The sequence below is a fragment of the Coenobita brevimanus genome, chromosome 94 (assembly GCF_032717465.1).
Source record: "Coenobita brevimanus isolate Jiangsu-jjx chromosome 94, ASM3271746v2, whole genome shotgun sequence".
Taxonomy (NCBI): Eukaryota; Metazoa; Arthropoda; class Malacostraca; order Decapoda; family Coenobitidae; genus Coenobita; species Coenobita brevimanus.
Genome location: NC_137047.1, coordinates 38,468,224 through 38,491,056, shown reverse-complemented (window position 1 = coordinate 38,491,056; position 22,833 = coordinate 38,468,224).

Genomic DNA, 22,833 nt, shown 5'->3' with positions numbered 1-22,833 from the left:
TCACCATCAATTCATCTTCATTTCACCTCCACTTTACCACCACTTCCATCATTAAGGTCTGTAATCTAATAAGCTTATGAGACCCATTAGCACCTCATCCATACCAGTTTATTACTTTACATATCTTAGCCACCAACTGCTCCAAATTCACACACCACTCCACTTCGGTTATCAGCGGAAGTGTTCATAAAGTATTTTAGCCAATTTTTACCATAAACAAAGTTCCACAGCCGTTAATTGTTTTTTAAGTAATTTTCTCTGACTGGATTTGTTTTTTCCCCCACTCTCAACGCTATGAATAAAGATTAAAGCATAAAAAGGCAGCCCAGTACGGTACTCAACCAGACCACAAGCATGATTATGACTAAGGAACCAGAAATCACATTTACCTTAATTGGCTCTTTTACACGTTTTCCACGCAGCTTTTTTAACTTGGTAATGTAATATGAAGAATATTTTGTACTTACCACTGTCAGACAATTTCGTTCAGCTTAGGCAAAACTCTGTTGCAATGAAAGGGTTAATTAAGCTATATCCAGCCCCTCTAACTGATATATCAAAGCCTCCCTCAGGCTAAGGAGGATTGCGTGGATTTAGAAAGATTAAAGTGATAGTGCGTGAGGTGCAATTATGTCCACTTCCAAGTCAATTGTAACATTACACTGAATATTAAATCTTTCATGCGTATTTTCTACCACTTTATTCCAGCTAAGACCAGACAGCCTTATTCAGCTAAGAGTTAGTCATATGAGCCTGAAAGTGTCAGTTGTGATACCGTGAACCCTCTCTGGGGTGGGGCAGCTCGATAACTGTACACAAGCTAATGCCAGACGATTTTTCTTGACCGAACGGTGAGTTATGGGTGCCTGACAATATTTAGTTGTTTTTATACATTAATAACCATTTTCTGGTATTTTACTAGTAATATGTTAAAATTCCGATCACTCTTTTATGCAAGGAAGAAGAACCCAAAGGCCAAAAGCCCGCAACAGTGTTCCTTCAAAACAAAATAACAAGAGACAAATTCAAGGCCCGTTCATTTCGAGATGCCAGGACACACTCCTCTTAAATGACTGGAGATCATAGGCAGTAAGAAATACAGACGGGCAAAGACAGCTGCAGAGTTGACCTGTTTCATACATGAAGGACTGGGAGTAACAATTAACTCTTGCATTAGAGAGCTGGACTGAAAAGGGTTGATAGTTTGCTGCTAGACTGGTGCTACAAGCCCGCCGTAGTGGTGGATGGATCCAGGCAAACTGAGAAACAGAGACCATTGACTTAACGATTAAAAAGAGATAAAGCTGCGGCAGTCCGGTGAAGAAACAGAGGTTAAGAAGAGCCAAGAAGAAGAAGAGAGTTCTATCTATTTATATATAGCTAGACACCACAATCCTATATGGAGTGGTCGTTTGGATCTGAGTTAATTGTTTTATGGGGAGCGAATGATGAGGTGAAAGAGAGAGAAATTTTCCAGGTGCTTGAGGGTGCGAAAGTTGATGTATGCGGAATAACTTAAACGAAATGGAGAGGTGAGAGTGTGAGAGAATGGGAGTATGGATGGGGTATATGTGCAGGAGTAGGTGAGAATGAGCGGGCAAAAGAAGGTGTATGTATAGTTGTGAGTAAAAGATGGAAGAAGAGCATAAGACAGTATGGATCAGTTGGGTCAAGGATTATGCGGGTAAGATTGAAAGTGGGAATACAAATGTGGGCGATTGTGTGTGTGTATGCGCCAATGCAAGATCGTGCAAGCAGAGTGAGAGAAGAGTTCTGGACAAATGTGGAAGTGTGCATGGAAAAGTCTGGAAGGAATGAGAGAGTGTTTTCGATCGGTGATATCAATGGTAAAGTAGGGAATGTGAAGGTGGATGGAATAGTTGGTGAGTGGGGTGTGCCTGCTGAGATAGATGAGAATGGAAGTGCATTAGTGGACATTTGTGCTGGGAGGGGGTTGGTGATAGCCAATACCCTCTTCAGGCACAAAATGATCCACAGGTATACATGGCGAGTGATGAGAAGGGTGGGTGGTGAACTGAATGAAAGGAAGGCAATGATTGATTATGTGTGTGTGGATGAAAGGATGCGAAAATGTATAATGGATGCAAGAGCTTATAGAGGTTGGGGGAGTGGACTTTCTGATCACTACTTGGTGGTGGCCAGAATCAAGGTCCAATTAGAATGGAGAAATAGAAGAAGGGAAGGACGGGAAGAAGGAATATTTGTAAGGAGACTGGAAAGGTTACAAGAGGATGAGAAAAAGGCAAAATATTAGAGAGAAGTGGAGGAACGATTGAGCAAATATGAATTGGAGCAGATGGGGGACGTGGAAGGTGTGTGCAGGATATTTACAGAAGAAATATGTGCAGTATATGATGTGGTGTGTGGGATGAAGATCAGATGGAGGGGTGTGCAAAGAACAGTGTGGTGGAATGAAGAGGTGAGACAGGTTGTGGCACAAAAGAAGAAAGCATACAATGAATGGATGAGAAATTGGGGCGTGGAAGAAGTTGAGAGGCAGAAGAGAGAGTTATATGTAGAAAGAAAGAAAGAGGTGAAAAGATTAGTAAGAAGAGAGCGGATGAGGAATTTGGAAGGAATTTGAGTGTAAAGTGGAGGGACTGTAAGAAAATGTTCTGGAAAGAGGTAAAAAGAGTAAGACAGGGTGGAAGTGAAGTTAGCAGGGGAGTGAAAGATAAAAATGGTAGATTACTAGTGGAGAAGGGAGAAAAAGTGAGCAGATGGAGAGAACACTTTAAGGAATTGTTGAACATAGAGGATGGAAGTGATGCGAGTATAAGTGGCTGGGGAATGGCTGGGAGGAGGAAGGAGGTGAGAGGCCGGGAAGAAATCAGTAGGATAGAAGTTGTGGAAGCAATGAAGAAAGTTAAGATGGGGAAAGCCCCAGGAATTGATGGAGTGGGTGGTGAAAAGCTGAAGCATGGGGGAGAGATAGTAGTAGAATGGAAGTGGAAAATGTGCAGATTGGCCTGGGAGGAAGGTAGAGTCCCGGAGGATTGGAAGTCAGGTATAATTATTCCCTTGCACGAAGGAAAAAGGGAAAAAGAAGTGTGTGGTAATCATAGGGGCATCTGTCTTCTTAATATAATAGGAAAAGTGTATGGTAGGATACTTACTAACAGAGTTAGAGAAAGAACAGAGGAATTAGTTGGAGAAGAACAGGGAGGTTTTAGGAAGGGAAGAGGTTCTGTAGATCAGATATTCATTCTTAGATCTCTAGTGGAAAAATTTCTAGAGAAGGAAAAGAAATTGTATGCGGCTTTCATGGATTTGGAGAAAGCATATGACAGGGTGGATAGACAAGGATTGTGGAGAGTATTAAGAATATATGGAGTAGATGGGAAGTTGTTGAATGCTGTGATATGTATGTATGATGGTGCTAAGGCTGCAGTGCGTGTGGATGGTGAACTGAGTGAATTTTTCTCTTTGAAGGTTGGGTTGAAACAGGGATGTAATGTCTCCATGGTTGTTCAATCTGTACATGTATGGGGTAATAAAAGAGGTACAAGGTAGGGCAGTGGATGTTGGAGTGGCCCTGGTGAGAGAGGATAGTGTTTGGAAACTCCTTCTACTGTTGTTTGCAGATGATATTGTGTTGTTGAGTGAAGACGAAGGAGAGCTGCAAGGCTTGGTGGATGAGTTTAGGAGTGTGTGTAAGAAACGGAATCTAAAGGTGAATGTAGGGAAGAGTAAAGTGATGGTCTTTGAGAGAGGTGAAGTCAGTGAATGTACAGCGAGGTTGGATGGTGAGGAATTGGAAAATGTGAGTACGTTTAAGTACTTGGGTAGTGTGATGAGTGAGGATGGAAGGTTAGAGGGTGAAGTGCTTGAAAGGGTACAGCAGGGAAGAAAGGTTGCTGGGTCCTTGAAAGCAGTGATAAAAAACAGGGAAGTGAGCATGGAAGTGAAAAAGTTACTACATGACAGTATTGTGATATCAACTCTAACGTATGGAAGTGAAGCTTGGACGTTGCTGGGAGGACACAAGTCAAGAGTGAGAGCAGTGGAAATGAGTTATTTAAGAGGAGCCTGTGGAGTCACATGGAGAGACAGGCTGACAAATCAGGATATAAAGAAGCGTTGTGGTGTGGATGTGGATGTGATAGGAAGCGTTAGGAGGAATACACTGAAGTGGTTTGGCCATGTGGAGAGGATGGAGGGTGAAAGACTGACGAAGAAAGTGTATGTGAGTGAGGTGGAGGGGGGAAGAGGGAGGGGGAGGCCGAGGATGAGATGGAGGGATGGGGTGGAGAGGTATAAGAGAGAGGGGAGTGTGAGTTGGGAGCGGGGCAGTGAAATGGCGGGGAACAGGGCGACGTGGAGGCGATTTGTTTGTGGCCACCCCGAACGTGATTGAGGCGTCTGGCAATAGATAGATAGATAGTCTTACGGGGAGGGGCACTAACCCTTCGCCAACCCATTTGTAGACACATAGGGAAGAAATAATGAGACGAAAAGTCTTTGTCTCCACATTTCTAAGAAGAGCTGTATGTGTGGAGTCTCCCTGCAAATGAGAGTTGTAGAGTTGTACTCTACAAAGGGGCGAATAAAACCCTTAACAAAGTCAACAACTGTCCAGGGATAAAGAAGGCGGGGGGTCTGCTTAGCACACTTAATCTCCTGGAAGCAGAGTTTGCAAGAGGTAATATGATCTTTCCAAGATAAGTCCTGAGAGGATGAAAGCCGAAACATGTTCAGTAATGATGCAAGATTGAGCTGGATATTGCTAAAAAATTAGAGGATACTCCTACGGAAGAATTTGACAAGTCGAAAGATGTAAGAACTGATTTTTGATGCATTAAAAGCAATAAGATTACACTAACTCAGTCAGAGACACGAGTCAAATTAGACATTCGGTGTGCCATAGCCTCATCCCGTGTTTACTGAAGTACCTGCAAAGATGGACGCAGTAGGAAGCAAATGGAACAGTCAAGGGTGGAGTCATCAGCATATGAATGGATAGGGTTACATGTACATCTTAGAAGGTCATTGATAAATAGAAGAAAGGGAGTTGGTGATTGGACTGAGTTCTGCGGAACATCACTATTGATAGCTCAAGGAGAAGAACGCTAGCCATCTACAACAGGAGCTTCAAAACGACCAGAAAGGAAGCTAGAGATGAAGGTACATACAGATGAATAGAAACTGTAAGAGGGCAGTTTGGAAATTAAATATTTATGTCAGACTCGATGAAAGCCTTTGGGTCAAGTGCAATGGCAGTTTCGTCAAAGTTATGTAAGGAGGATGACCACGAGCCTGAAAGGAAGGTGAGAATATAGTCAGTGGAGCTTCCTTGGCGGAATCCATACTGATGATCGGAAAGAGGGTTCTGATGTGAATGATACTCTTTTGGGGGGTTAAGAACAGATTCTAAAACTTTAGAAATACTGGAAGTTAAAGCAACTGAGCGATAGCCAGAGGGATGGGAATAGTCACCCTCCTTTGGGACAGGCTGAATGAGAGCAAACTTCTAGCAAGAAGGAAAGGTACAAGTGGACAAAGATAAAAGAGTTTACTTAGGCAGAGTGTAGGCACAGAAGCACAGTTATTGAGGACAACAGGAGGGACCCCATCAGGCCCATATCCCTTGTTAGTATTGAGACCAGTGATGGCAGAAAGTACATCAGCTGCAGAAATTTTAATGTTGATCTTGAAGAACTCAGAGGGCGACAGTGGTGGAGGAACAGCACTATGATCACCTAAGGTAGAACTTGAGGAGAAAGTCTGAGCAAAGCGTTGTACTATTTAAGTAGAAGAAATAGCTAAAGAACCATGAGAGCAGAAAAGAGGAGAGAAGGATGATGAAGTAAAGTTGTTAGAAAGGTTTTTGGCAAGGTGCCAGAAGGAGATAAACGAATTTGAGTCAGAGAATTCAGAGCATTCAGTACGAAAAAATTATTCTTGACAGTGCAAAGAATGGGCTTGGCATGGTTCCAGGCAGAAACATAAAAGAGATGAGATTCAGGGGTAGGTTGGCTCCGGTACCATTTCTAGACCTTCTTGTTGTGGACAGCATTAGAACAAGCGCGATTAAACCATTTTTTTTTTATTTCAACAGTCACACGATAAGAGGAAGGAATGCATGCTTCCATGGCATAGGGAATAGCCTCCATAATGTGCGAGGTACACACAGATGACCCTCGGCCATGGAAGCAGTAATCATTACAGGAAATATGAAAGAAGTACTGCCTGAGGGCCTCCCAATCAGCAGCTCCAAAGTGTCACAGCCCCAGCTTCTTGGAGGGGTCCATAGGCCTTATTGGAGTGATAGGACAGGTTAAGGTGATAAGCTTATGATTAGAGGAGCCCAACGGAGAGAAAAGGTCAAGAGTGAAAGCAGAAAGATAGTTGTATGGAAGAAGTCGAATATGTTGCAACTCTCTCCAAGGCATTCACTGATATGCGTACGGTGCTGTACAAGCTGCTCTGGGTCATTAAGAATAGAAAAGATGTAGGCTTGTTCACCAGCTAAATGAGTGAATGGAGAGGAGAGTTTATGTGGTGGTGAACACTGAAATCACCTAGAATAGAGGTTTCAGAAAATGGGGAAATTGATAGGATGTGTTCCATCGTAGAAGTAAGAATGTCAAAGAATTTTTCACAGTCAGCAGAATTTGGGATAAGTACACAACACAAATGTATTTAGTCAGAGAATGACAGGATAGCCGAAGCCAGAGAGTAGGGATTTCAGAAGATTCAAATTCAGGAACACGAGAGTAAGACATGTTGCATACATATACACAACACCCACCTTTGTCTTTGAAGTGAGTATGGAGAAAGTAGGGGGATACAGAGAAGGGTGTGCTGTAAGTCGTTCAGTCGTCTCAGACAGCTGAGTCTCAGTAAGGAAGAGAAGTTTAGTTTTAGAGGACGAGAGGTGTTGTTCAACAGAGGGAAAGTTAGAGGAAAGGCCACGAATGTTGCAGAAATGAATATGGAGTGAGTGAGGCAGTGGGTCCATGGATCTTACTTGGACGTCACCTAGAGAGGGGCGGATGGTGGGGACTTTTATGGTCCAACCTCCCCTGAGGACTCCTGGGCTGGGTGTTGGGTGCCTCTTTACTGAATTTATATTAGGAAGTGTGGTGTGCAATGTGCACATAGTTTGGTATTAATAGTTAAAGGAGTTATATAGGAAAGTATGCTGGCCTACTGTCTGTGTTACTGAAGCACTGAAAATGTTCAGCAAAGGGAAATAGTTAGAAGCTAGTCCGGATCGCTGATAAAACAGGTATTCCAATTCTCCTTGTCATCAACTTTCCATCCACTTTGGGAGTACCGCCTTGTTCTATTGATGCGTCAGTCTACTAAAAAGAAAGAAAAAGTTAATCATGACATGAAATAAAATTCTTTCGAACAATAAACATATCGGTTTTAATAATCTTCACAATGATCACTCTTAGGTCCTTTGAATACTTTCGGCAAAATATTATTGTCGGGGATTCACTTCAATAGAATAGTAATCTCGGTCAAGATAGAGATAGTTGTGGCTGTGTAAGGAATATAAACAACGAGGATAGGCTAACTATAGTACGCCCTTTGCCCGTTGGTAAGTAACTCCCGTAACAAAGACAATATCATTACACAAGATTTGCTGCCTGCTTCTTAACAATTTCACTGCTGATTACACTAGTGGTGTACACATCGTGTATCGCTTACTTTTAAAATGTAATTTTAAAGTTACAGAGTTGAGAAAAAAAATTATCACTTTCATCTGACTTTACACTGAATAACAAGCCAATCGATGTCATATATTGCTTCCTATATACGTAAAGCTTGGCGTAATGAAGGAATTCATTAAATTTTTACCACGAGATAGAGACGGTTTAAAGTTTTTGTGCAAGAAGTTTCCGAAAGTATTTGGTGTCAAGCTCAGGTTCAGACCAAATATAAGAGAACTTGTTCAGGCTGAGACTTTTGAAATCTCAGCTTGCTGTTGAAACTCTTCGATGTGTCAAAATATTCTTAATTAGTTACTATTATATTCTATTCTATAGCCCGACGCCCTAATCCCGCAAAGGGTGGCCGCAGACAAAACGCCTCCAAGTCGCTCTGTCACCCACCATTTGACTACCCTCCCCCCAATTCATCCCCCCCCTCCCTCATATACCTCTCAACTCCATCCCTCCACCTCATCCTCGGTCTACCTCTCCCTCTCCCTCCCTCCACCTCACCTACATACACCCTCTTAGTCTTTCATTCTCCATTCTCTTCACGTGTCCAAACCACCTCAGTGTATTTCTCCTAATCTTCTCAACCACATCCACATCCACCCCACAGCATTCCTTCACTTCATTCGTCAACCTGTCCCTCCACGTCACTCCACATGCTCCTCTCAAGTAACTCATTTCCAAATTAGAAATCGTGAAAGGGATCTTGGAGAAGTCCAAAGTTTTGGGGTGAAATAGTTGTCTCCAGGTGCATTTCCTGGATGCTGATTTGCACTACTTTCCGGAAAATCTAGTAGTCTGGGGAGAAGAATGAGGTGCAATTTTCACAGGGCATAAAGGAAATGAAGAGAAGGTACCAAATGTGTTTAGAATGTCAACGTGATGGCCGATTACTGCTTGCACAAAGAAGCATTGGGGGAAAAAAATACATATATAAAAGGGTAACAAGTGGAATTTGAAGAAAAAAAAAAAAAAAACAGATTTTGCATGAAGGATTCTGAAACTCATTTGTGATAAACAATATAAATATTTGCAGTGACACTGTGTGCACCTTCAATTGACATCCTTTTTAGGTACCGTGTTCTGTTTGATAGCACATTACTTAATGCATACACTTTCAGTAAATCTTTCATAATTACGTTAAATAATCTTACGTGGCAGAGAAAAAAAAATCATTATTGCTTAATTGACGTCTCAAATATATGTATAATTCAAAATAATTTAAAAAAAGGAACAAATACTGTTCCGCACGCTTGTGAAAAACGGATAGCAACGAAAAATCCATCGAACCTTGCTGCCAAGACTATCAGGAAAGCGTGTAATGGAAGATCGTGCAATACAGAAAGAAACACTACAATAGAAATTTTAATGGAAAGGACGAACGTAAAACATACTATATACTGCTGTGCCGTACGAGAGAGAGAGAGAGAGAGAGAGAGAGAGAGAGAGAGAGAGAGAGAGATTCTGTCCTTGATGAATTACAAGGTACCACGAGAGATTTATTTTTTTAAATGAACACTGACCAGTCATATGTCTGTCCAGCTTAATTTTAAAACTCTCAGTGATTGGGAATGAAACTTCAGGCTACTCTCAACTGATGTAATACAGTAGAGAAGATGCGACCGTGAGAAGGCTATTATATTTTTAAATATTATATGTGCATTTTCCTTAAACAGATGAACTTCGTGAATGTTTAAACTTCATAAAAGATTAGATGGAACTGAAACTAATAGCAAACTATATCGTTATATTTAGGAACAATACTGAATGCTGGTAACGTGTTGCAACTTTCAACAACAATAATTTTACTATGATGCTTCAGCTGAAACTACACATTCTCCGGAAATCTTCAGTAACAACCTGACGATTAATGCCTGCGTTTAAAAAGATGTATTATTACATGAGGGACAAAGGTAAGTGACAATAGAAGCCTTTCAAAACTTTTTTTTTTTTCGTGCAAAATTTATATTATCATAGGAGAGAATAAAATACTTCTCGTTTATATTATTCACCAATGAAAACAAGAAATATAAGGTCTGACAGGGAACTGACTGCAGACCATGTCCCTGCATTTTAACCCTGTGACTGCATGGGATTTGTCTTTGACGAGCAAAGTTGCCACGGTCTGACCTGAATACATTGCCAAACTCACTGCCGAAGCGACACAGAGACGCTTTACGTGACCTTCTTGACTATATGGATTCTTTCCGTTGATTGTTTTTCCCCTGAGGGACTGACATATCTATGCTTCAGATTTCACGTTAACCTAAGTACAGTACTTATTTGCATTGTTGGGAGAATTAACACATATATTCACACCTCACCTCATATCACATCACATCATTGGTTTCTTAAATACTTGCAGTGTAATGCACTCAGAAGCAAATTGAACAGATTAGATCACTCCTCTGGTCTGTACAAAAAACAAAAACAAAAAAATGTGAGCATATTCAGCTTTGTATGTCAAAACTTTGCTCACGGTGAACACAATTTACGGTGTTTTCATAAGGAATTCCAATGATGATTATGCATTTATTTATACAACAAACATTTCCTTTAAAAAAGCAGATATGACAATGCAGGCACACTGAACCAGCAGCTTTATGTGTCTTGTCACACATTTGTGTGACGCATTTTTTACTGGGATGCGTTATAGTAGGACGTGAATGACTTTTTTTTTTTTTTTTTCGCTTTCGAACAATTTATATGAATTTCAAGGAACAACCTCCTCATTCAAAACTGAGCTTTAAAAACATTGGCTGCGACACCTTAGTCGAACTCCGAGAAAGGTTGAAAATGTTACATAATTAATTCTTTCACCACGATGCTTGAACTGCAGCTGTATTATAAAGTCTTGTCGATGTGCGACGATAGTTCTGTACTTACACCATAACACATCTGCTCACATAAATGGTTGACAAGCTTTCGCCATAACTCTTTCAGTGTAATTGTTCAGCTTAAATACTGTATTCTCTTTTCTCTAATGTAAAACATTTTTTTTTCCCTATGGAAATCCCTACGCAGCAAAAAGGGCTAAGCACTGACATCCTTAGCTGAAGACACTGATGTGATAACAATCCCATTTCTGTCCAGCTCTCAGATACAAGAGTTAACCGATAACCAATACTCCCAGTCATTATGTATGCAACAGGTCAAATCTGGAGCTGCCTTCCTCAGTCTATATTTATGTCTGCCTCCAACCCCCAGTCTTTAAAACAACCTATTCAAACATCTTAAAATGAATAGGTCTTGTTTTGTTTTTTTTCTGTTTTACCTACAGAGTTGAGCATTGCGGTCTCATTGCCTTTGTTTCTTCTTTGCATAAACGTCTGTGTTACTGAGTATCGTTATAAGTTACTCATGCCGTTTTCAGATAACTGAATTAATTTTAACACATACGTTCCAATCGGTGGGATCAGATGTAGCTTCAAAACTTTACTTCCTTGGAACTCTCCATAAAAAAAAAAAAAAAAAAAAAATCTTTTGGTAAAATCAAGAGTAAATTACAATGTCACCGCACTGAGAGGGTTAATGTGGATCTAGATGTGTATTGTGCTAGAGAATATGGACGGGTCATATGCAGAAAATATAAACTGGCAAGAAAGAGGTGCTAACAAATATTTTTAACCGATCTGGATGTTATGTCATAATTTATATACCACAGTATTTTCTGCTACTTCCAGAAATTTTTCTTTAACACAGGAGAGACTTTTCCAACTGGAGGACTTAGACATAACCGACATAACCTCATAGATCCTTTTCAAACAGGAGGCCGCTCGTTAAATACAATCATGGGAAGGTAATAGAGAGAGAGAGAGAGTATACAGTATCTAGATAGATAGATAGACATATATATATATATATATATATATATATATATATATATATATATATATATACCAGACAGCCTAAGCCACTTGGTAGAGATACATTGGCTGTATCGTCCCGACTTCAGTCGGGATAGGCCGGTCCTGCAGTGGACACTGAAATGGCTAATGATGATATATATATATATATATATATATATATATATATATATATATATATATATATATATATATATATATATATATTGTTACGGAACAGAGAAAGATAATGTACACTTTAAGTGAGAATACTAAAAATCACTACTGTCCCGTAAAGTTCCAGGTTCAAAACAAAAGAGTTAGGTAAAATTACAAGTTAAAGTTTAATGCTCAAACTAACAACTAAACATTCAGGACTCATAAGGATAATGTAATGGCAAAAAATAGGTTAAATATATGGTTAACTGAAATAGCCTCTATTAACACAAAATTAGCAAGAGTAAATTTATCTAAGTCAGCCCTGATAAAATGACAATACACTGGATAATGCTCAGTTAATGCAAGATATATTATTACAGATACAAAATATTATTAATAATGGCTAACAGTAAAACTTTACACTAAGCACAAAAACCTCACCAGGCCCACGAATTAACACCTTATGCTATACAGTACAAGAAAAAATGTAGTAACACTTATACTCAAATTACACACCTGCTACATGGTTGGAGACTTCCTGAGCACTCACAATAATAACAACTGTACAGGGGAGGACAGAGATGTGAACAAAATGAGGAGTAGATCTAAGTGGCAATTAATGTAGAGACTGAGCTCATTATATAGGGGCCAGCAGAGCTTGATACAACTTGTAAGAAGGACGCGCAAATGAAGCCATGGGACAAAGAGTTGACAATCCTGCTCTGAACAACAGAAAGAACGACTTACTCTACTATAAGGGAGGAGGGGGGGAGTGAGGTAGAACACGCTCGTGATCAAACATGCAGCATACTGTACGTTAGAATTACACAAAGGATGATGAAATCATAGGCTATGTAACACCTCCCCACACAGAAAAAGAAATTTACAATGGAAATTTATTATTACTCTAAAACAATCTGTCTAAAGTCTAGATAAGCAATCTGCAATAACATTTTCTTTCCCCTTGACATGTTGTATGTCTAATGAATACTCCTGAAGAAGTAGACTCCATCTTGTCAATCTCTGATTTTTATCTTTAAACTTACTAAGGAATTTCAGTGGGTTATGATCGGTATAAATGACTATGGGGTCAAAAGCAGAACATAAATAAAATGAAAAATGCTGTAAACCCAAAATCAAGGCCAAAAGCTCTTTCTCAATAGTTGAGTAGTTCTTTTGAGGTGGAGTGAACTTACTGTAATAAGATACAGGGTGTTCAATACCCTGATCATCCTCTTGCAGCAAAACAGCCCCAGCTCCTGTATCACTTGCATCAACAGCCATCTTAAAAGGCTTAGCAAAATTTGGAGTAGTGAGCACTGGCTGACTTAATAGGATAGCTTTAAGTTTGTTGAAAGAGGATTCACAGTTATTGGTCCAGACAAATTTAACTCCCTTTTTCAGTAGGTCTGTAAGTGGTGATACAAGAATTGAAAAGTTAAGAACAAATCTCCTGTAATAACCTACCATTCCCAAAAATCTTTGTAGCTCTTTCCTACTTTTAGGTCTGGGAAGATCACTTATAACCTGAACCTTAGCTCCTGGTGGTGCAACATGTCCATCACCAATTACGTACCCAAGGTACTGAACTTTAGCTTGACCAAACTCACACTTTGATAAATTAACTACAAGATTAGCCTGAACCAAATGCTCAAGAAATTTACTGACATGGCAAAGGTGATCTTTCCAGTTGTCACTGAAGATTAATACATCATCAATATAAACAACACACCCTGCCAAACCCTCTGTTACAACATTCATGAGCTTCTGAAATGTGGCTGGTGCATTCTTCATACCATATGGCATTACAGAACAGGCAAAAGTCTTTCCTAGTGTTACAAAACATGAGATCTCCCTAGCACGTTCAGTCATAGGTACTTGCCAGTATCCCTTTAACAAATCAAACTTACTTATGTACCTAGCCTTTCCGATCTTGTCTATGCAATCTTCCATGCGAGGGAGAGGGTAAGTGTCTGTTTTGGTTATCTGATTAACACGTCTGTAGTCAATGCAAAGCCGCTGTGACCCCCCTGGCTTAGGGACCAGAGTGACAGGAGAACTCCACTCGCTCTGACAGGGCTCAATCATCTTGTGATCCAACAGGTAGCCAAGCTCCTTCTGGATGAGAGGAACTTTCACTGGGTTCACATGGTAAGGAGGCAATTTAATCGGCTTTGCGTCTCCAACATCGACATCATGCATCAACACAGTGGTTTTTCCTGGAGTAGCACGGAACACTTGCGGGTACTCCTGCAGTAATGCCGAAAACTCCTGCCTTTCCTCGGGAGGTAGATGAGAAAGCTTAGTCTGGAGATCATTCATGATATCAGGATTCTTCCCCAAACTATCACTCAGGCTCATGCTCCATGGAAGAACTTCACTTGCAGACTCGGGTGGAACAGCTACAGTGCAGACTGGGTTATTTTCGTCCCGCCTGTGATATAACTTTAGCATGTTGATGTGACAAAGTTGCTTGTTCTTTCTACGATCTGGTGTGGCGATGACATAGTTGACATCACTGAGTTTCTTCTCCACGAAATAAGGACCACTAAACTTGGCTTGAAGAGGTTGCCCATGAACCGGTAGCAGAATCAAAACCTGATCTCCTGGCTGAAAGTGGCGTAACCTGGACTTCTTATCATACCAAGTCTTCATCTTCTCCTGAGCAGCTCCTAAATTCTCTCTCGCCAGCTGTAAAGCAGTGGACAGCCGTTCTTTGAACTTCATCACATACTCCAGCAGGTTGACGTCATCTTCCTCCGACAGCCAGCATTCCTTGAGTAGCTTAAGGGGTCCCCTTACTTCATGGCCAAACAGTAGTTCAAAAGGTGAGAAGCCCAGTGATTCATTTGGAGATTCTCTTGCGGCAAATACAACAAATGGAAGACCTTTATCCCAGTCTTTCTGATGTTCCTAACAGTATTTCTTGAGCATCGATTTGAGTGTTTGATGATATCTCTCCAACGCTCCTTGAGTCTGGGGATGGTAAGCTGAAGACGTGATCTGGGTGATGCCCAACTCTTTCAGAGACTGCTTGAAAACATTTGACATGAAATTACTTCCCCGGTTGGACTGTACCTCCTTGGGCAGACCAAACTTTGTGAAGAACCCTAGCATTTCCTTAACCACGTTCTTTGCTGAGATGTTTCTAAGTGGAATGGCTTCAGGATAACGAGTAGCCATATCAATCAGGGTCAACACATAAGAAAATCCTGAAGAAGTCTTAGGAAGAGGGCCCACAATATCCACCAACACACGGGTGAATGGCGCCTTAAAAGGAGGAATGGGAACTAGAGATGCAACCTTTTCGGTCTGATTACACTTCCGCACAACTTGACAGGTGTGACAAGACTTACAATACCAGGAAACATCCCTGAAGATACCTGGCCAGTAGAAGTGTTTCAAAATGCGTGCCACAGTCTTCCTCACTCCAAGGTGTCCTGCCAAACTGGAATCATGAGCCACTCTAATGATATCCTGCCTACAAACGCGAGGGATGACAACTTGATGTACAACCTCCCATTCACAGTCGGCTGATGCTGTTGGGGGTCTCCACTTCCTCATAAGTACTCCTGACTTTATATAATAACAAGTAGAAGCACCAGCTGACTCTTCCTCACTGCAAGCAGAGTTAGCTAGACCTTTCAACTCAGGGTCAGCAACCTGCAACTCAACCAGCTCTTGACGAGACAAATTATCAACACTATGGGGTACTGCCCCATCTGGTGAGTGGTCCAAATTAGCAAGAAAAGTGTCAGCTAGGATAACATCATCATCATCATTATCCTCTAAGTCACCAGTAACTTTAGACTTAGCCCTAGTGACAGCACATGCAGGGAACACATCAGGGACATCACAATCCTGGGCACCAGCCACTGGCTCACTAGACAACTGAGGAGCTGGACACACTTGACTTCCACCAATATCATTTCCAAGTAAGAAAGTTACACCTGACATTGGGAGTGTCTCAACCAACCCAACCATAACGGAACCATTAACAAAACCAGACTCTAAATTCACTCTGCACAGAGGGACAGAGAAGTAATTATTCCCTACACCTTGTAAGATTACAGTTTCATCAGAGGAATTAACATTAGAGCCTAGAACACTGGTCAGCATAAGGGATTGGCAAGCACCTGTATCACGATATATTTTAACTGATTTCCTGTCATTACTGTCCCGAGGACTGACAAAACCATCAGACAGGAAATTAGCACATGAACTCTTGAGAGTGTCACCCACGTCACTGCTCAAAAGAGGAGCTCCATCATGAGAATTTAAGTTACCCCTCAAAGCAGGTTCAGTTAACTCAGTTAAAGAATTCTGGAAACTCTCAAGGGTGGATACTAGACCAATTGACTGAATATTTAAAGACTCCTTTTTGTTCACATCACGCTGTCTCCTGAAACATTTCTCCGTAGTATGACCAAGCTTACTACAATAAGTACATTTACGTTTCTGAAATCTAGAGGTGAAGCCGGTATTTACTTCCTGAGAAACATCATCTTTATTCTCTTTCCTGTTACCTGTACTCTGAGTAGAGGCAACGTACTTACTCTCAGCTTTCCTTTTTTCTTTAGAATATCTCTTGTGAGTGAGAACATATTCATCAGCTAAAACTGCAGCATCAGACAAATTATCTATTCTTCTCTCATCAAGATATAGGCTTACATCTTTACTAATACACCTTTTGAAATCCTCCAGCAAAATCATCTTCTTAAATTTGTCAAAATCAGAATCCACATTCTTAGAATTTAACCACTGCTCTAACAGATCTTCTTTGATTTTTGCATACTCAACATGGGATTGCTTATCTTGCTTATAAGTTGTCCTAAATTTTACTCTATAGGCTTCAGGAACAAGTTCATAGGCCTTAAGAATCAAGCTCTTAACTACATCATAATTATCACAATGATCCTGAGGCAAAGATGCATAAGTTACTTGAGCTTTACCGGTGAGAACAGTTTGAAGGAGTACTGGCCAATACTTTTTGGGCCAATTAAAACCTGTAGCTACCCTCTCAAACAACTGAAAATACTTTGTTAAATCAGATTCATTCAAAGGAGGGACAAGTTTAACATTTTTAGCCACATCAAAATCATCAGAGCTAGATGATCCAGTTCCACCTTGTTTCATGCGATACTCATGGTCTGCCTGAATCCTAGCAATTTCAACTTGTGCCTCAGCCTCCTTAGCTTTTGCCTGAAATTCAGCCTCCTTAACACGAGCCTCCTGCAGGGCTAGCTGTAACTTAGCTAATTCAATCTGCGTTTGCTCATTTGGAGGAGTTACATTAAACAAGCTTTTATTAATCATGCCAACAATTTGATCTTTAGAATGATGAGAGTGAACAGCAATTCCCAATTGTTGAGCAACAAGCTTAAGTTCATTCTTTGTTCTGTTTTCTACATCACGCACTGTTTGCACATTTGACAAAAAATCTTTGGCTTCATCAAGAGTAGTAATAGTAGACATCATGAATAAATCACAGTCACAAAATATCAAGCAATATCCTTATGATAATATCCTGAATATCCTGATAAGAGGTCGCCAAATTTATGTTACGGAACAGAGAAAGATAATGTACACTTTAAGTGAGAATACTAAAAATCACTACTGTCCCGTAAAGTTCCAGGTTCAAAACAAAAGAGTTAGGTAAAATTACAAGTTAAAGTTTAATGCTCAAACTAACAACTAAACATTCAGGACTCATAAGGATAATGTAATGGCAAAAAATAGGTTAAATATATGGTTAACTGAAATAGCCTCTATTAACACAAAATTAGCAAGAGTAAATTTATCTAAGTCATCCCTGATAAAATGACAATACACTGGATAATGCTCAGTTAATGCAAGATATATTATTACAGATACAAAATATTATAATAATGGCTGACAGTAAAACTTTACACTAAGCACAAAAACCTCACCAGGCCCACGAATTAACACCTTATGCTATACAGTACAAGAAAAAATGTAGTAACACTTATACTCAAATTACACACCTGCTACATGGTTGGAGACTTCCTGAGCACTCACAATAATAACAACTGTACAGGGGAGGACAGAGATGTGAACAAAATGAGGAGTAGATCTAAGTGGCAATTAATGTAGAGACTGAGCTCATTATATAGGGGCCAGCAGAGCTTGATACAACTTGTAAGAAGGACGCGCAAATGAAGCCATGGGGACAAAGAGTTGACAATCCTGCTCTGAACAACAGAAAGAACGACTTACTCTACAATAAGGGAGGAGGGGGGGAGTGAGGTAGAACACGCTCGTGATCAAACATGCAGCATACTGTACGTTAGAATTACACAAAGGATGATGAAATCATAGGCTATGTAACAATATATATATATATATATATATATATATATATATATATATATATATATTGTGAGGAAGATGGAACCAAAGGCAATGAGCCCGCAAAACTGTTCCTTGCAAGAGAAAAACAAAATACAAGAGAGAGCCAAATTCAAGATCCATTCATTTCAAGATGCCTGGACACACTGCATTTGAAAGACTGGAGATCATAGGAAGCAGGAAATACAGACAGAGGGAGACAGTTCCAGAGTTGACCTGTTGCATAAATGAAGGACTGGGAGTAACGGTTAACTCTTGCATTAGAGAGTTGGAAAGAAAAAGAGTGAGAGTTTGCTGCTAGTCGGGTGCTAAGCACCCGTCATAGAAGTGGACGAATGCATGCAGACAGTTCAGAGGAACAGTGACCATTGAAGTAGCGATAGAAAAGAGATAAAGATGCAACACTGCGGCGAAGAGACAGAGGTTGAAGGGAGTCAGTAAGAGGGGGAGAGTTAATGAGATGAAAAGCCTTTGACCTCGCCCTATTGAGAAGAGCTGTATGTGGGGAGCCTCCCCACACATGAGAGTTGTACTCCACACAGGGGCGGATAAAACTCCTGTATAGAGTCATCAATTGTGCAGGGGCAAAGAAGGAACGGAGTCGGCTTAGCACACCCAATCGCTTGGAAGCAGATTTTACAAGAGATGTAATATGATCTTTCCAAGACAAGTCCCGAGCAAATGAAACCTCAAGCATGTTCAACGCTGATGCAGGATTAAGTTGAGTATTATTAAACATAAGTGGGTATACCTGTGGAAGATTTTGTTGGGTTGATAGGTGCAAAAACTGAGTCCTTTGATGCATTAACCCGCCCCGTCCCGTCGACATATGGGTACGTTGCAACGATTTGCATTTGCCAGTCCCGGTGACGTACCAGTACGTCGTGCAATTGCAAGGTCCTTAATTTGCACAATTTTCAATTTTTGCGCGTGATTTTTTGTATATATACACGGGACACCTTCCTCTATTCCTCTACAAGATGCCAAGCAGAGACAATGCCTTACACCGCATAACTTCCCCCCTCCCCTCCTGACGCCATTGTCTCAGCAATTCACCTGTTACCAGTGACCTGGCTAGTAAAGATATTCAGGGCCAGAGTGATTCCCCAATCGATGACAATGTGGAGGACAATGTTTACACAGCATTAGAAGAAACAGCCAGAAATAATGATCAGGTAATGTGGCAAAAAAAGGTCAGGTATGGTGATTAGTTAGTGAGTGAAACAATGCTTATAATGCCTTTATTACTGCTTGAAAACCAACATACTCTCATACTACATATATATTCGTACCAAGTAAATAAATAAATACCGTTTATGAGTGGATAAAATAGTTACCCTCCCATAGAACTCGTTTTCTTTGGTCCCAGCATGTTAGAAAGCCCAGTCAGGTAAGGAGGAACTCCTACCTGGATTGGGTATTTTAAACCTCAGGTGAGCAATTTCTCTATGAATTTTCAATGTTTCTCACCAAAAGCGAAGGTTTTAGCCATAAAAAAAAATTTCGAAAATACCTCGGGACTGGGGGATGTCGGAAGTGAGGAAAACCTCGGGACGTGACGGGTTAAAAACAACCAGATTATTTTTACCCTAGTCAGAGATACGACCCAAGTCAGACATTAGGTGTGCCATACCTTCATCCCTTGCCTGTTGAAGTAACTGCTGAGATGGATGTTGTGGGAATCGAATGGAAAGGTGAAGGGTGGAGTCATCACCGTATGAGTGGATAGGGTTAGATGTACAGCTTAGAAGGTCATTGATGAATAAAAGGAAGAGAGTTCGTGATAGGACAGAGCCCTGAGGAACACCACTGTTAATAGATCTAGCAGAAGAACGATAGCCGTCTACAACAGCGGCTATAGAACGACCAGAAAGGAAGCTAGAGATGAAGGCACAGATAGAAGGATAGAAACCGTAAGAGGGCAGTTTGGAAATTAAAGATTTATACCAGACTCGATCAAAAGCCTTTGAGATGTCAGCGCAATGGCAAAGCTTTAGCCAAAGTCCCGAAAGGAGGATGACCAGGAGTCTGAAAGGTAGGTGAGAAGATTGCCTGTGGAGTGTCCCTGACCGAACCCATACTGACGATCAGAAAGAAGGTTGTGATAGGAAAGATGCTTTAAAATTTTGCTATTAAGATTAGACTCAAAAACTTTTGAGATACAGGATGTTAAAGCAATTGGACGATAGTTAGAGGGTTGGGAATGGTCACCCTTCTTTGGGACTGGCTGAATGAGAGCAAACTTCCAGCAAGAAGGAAAGGTACAAGTTGACAGACAAAGGCAAAAGAGTTTGCCTAGGCAGGGTGTAAGCACAGAAGTACAGTTCTTGAGAACAACAGGAGGGACTCCATCAGGCCCATATGCCTTATTAGTACTGAGGCCAGCAATGGCAGAAAATACATCAGCTGAAGAAATTTTAATGTTAGCCATGAGGAAGTCAGAGTGGGGAAGTGATGGAGGAACAGCACCGGAATCGTCTAAGGTGGAATTGGAGGAGAAAGTCTGAGCAAAGATTTGCTTTATCAGTAGAAGAAATAGCTACAGAGCCATCAGAGTAGAAAAGAGGAGGGAAGGATGATGAGATAAAATTGTTAGAAAGGTTTTTGGCAAGATGCCAGAAGGAGCGGGAAGAGTTCGAGTTAGAGAGTTGAAAGCATTTTGTACGGATGAAATTATTTTTAGCAGAGCGAAGAACAGACTTAGCACGATTCCGGGCAGAAATGTAAAAAAGAGTGATTCAGGGGTGGGTTGGCTCTGGTACCTTTTATAGGCCTTCTCCTTGTTGCGGACAGCATTAGAACAAGCGTGATTAAACCATGGCTTTCGTGCATTAGTCAAAGGATATGAGAAGGGAATGTATGCCTCCATGCCCGAGAGAATAACCTCCATAATGCACAAGGCACACCCAGATGGCTCCCGGCCATGGAAGCAATAATCATTCCAGGGAAAATCAAAGAAATACTGCCTGAGAGCCTCCCAATCCGCAGCTCCAAAGTGCCAGAGACGACGTTTTTTTGGAGGGTCCGCAGGCTGTAACGGAGCAATAGGACAGGTTAAGGTGATAACGTTGTGATCGGAGGAGCCCAACGGAGAGAAAAGATTAACACTGTAAGCAGAAGGATTAGTTGTAATGAAGAGATCAAGTATCTTGGAGCTCTCTCCAAGGTAGTCAGGGATACGGGTAGGGTGCTGTACAAGCTGCTCTAGGTCATTAAGAATAGAAGAGGTGTAGGCTTGTTCACCAGGTGGATCAGTGAAAGGAGAGGAGAGACAAAGGTGGTGGTGAACATTGAAATAACCAAGAATGGAGATTTCAGAGAAAGGAGATGGATAGAATGTGTTCCATCATAGAAGTAAGGTAGTCAAAGAATTTTTGATAGTCAGTATAATTAGGAGATAAGTAAACAGCACAGATATATTTAGTCAGAGAATGACAGGAAAGCCGAAGCCAGAGTGTAGAGAATTCAGAAGAATCGAGTTCAGGAACACGAGAGCAAGATAAGTTGTTGCATATATATACACAACCGCCACCTTTGGCTTTGAAATGAGTATAGAGAAAGTAGGAGGATACAGAAAAAGGTTTGCTGTCAGTTGCCTCAGACAGCTGAGTCTCAGTTAGGAAAAGAAGGTGAGGTTTAGAAAAGGAGAGGTGGTGCTCAACAGAGCGAAAGTTAGAGGAAAGGCCACGAATGTTGCAGAAATGAAGAAGAAGAAGGAGTCAGACAGTGGGTCCAGGCACCTTGAGTCGTCACCGGGAGAGGGGCTGAAGGTGGGGGCATTTATCGTTCCCCCCCCCCTGGGGACTCCGAGGCTATGTTATTCGGTGCCATTTTTTTTGAAAATTTTGAAAAGGAGGTGTGGTGTGTACTGCGCATGTTCTTTGGTGTTGATAGTTGGAGAAACTTATATTGGAGAACATGCTGGCCTACTCTCTGTGTTACTGAGACACTGAAAAAGTTCAGCAAAGGGGGATGGTCAGGAACTAGTCCCGAGGGCTGATGAAACCGGAGCTCCAGCTCTCCCTGTCATCAGCTTTCCATCCACCTTGGGAGTACTGCCCTGCTCGACTGGTGCTACAGTCTACTCCTACAGTATATATATATATATATATCTATATATATTATGTCGTATCGTAACGTCTTACTTGCATCCAGCTCACGCCCCGAATGGGATGTGCTTTCAAATTTGGAAACCCCTGAACTAGCCTATGCGCTCCAGTTCGGTAAGTCTTTCCTTGGCTATACAAAATCGTCTGGAAGTATCAGTAATTGTCGACATGATCATACTGACAGGGTTATCTTAGTAGCACATGACCGATATACTCTGTTACATCCGTGCTATGGCTTATGGATGTACTCACAGTGAAGGTAAGGCGAGTGGCGAGGACTGCTGATGGGATAACCAGGAGTACCGCCAAATAGACTGCCGGGGAGTAGTCTGACTGATCTGTGGACAAAACACTGTTGGCTGGACACATTGGACATATGCTTAAAACGTACTAGACATTTTCACACTTGATGGCCACTGGTATTCTCACTGAGCTCGGTACAAAACATTGACCGTGGGACACCTGTTGAACAACTGTTGGACACTTTGACACTAGGGAGAAAATACTAGAAAATTGTTGAACATGCTTTGGATACCCGAACACATATTAGAGACATAAACAATAATTGTACACTTGTATGATGTGTATTGGACTCTTAACATTTGGAGGATGTTTGAACACCCAGCAGACATTTAGCCACTTTGCAGAAATTTATTGGAC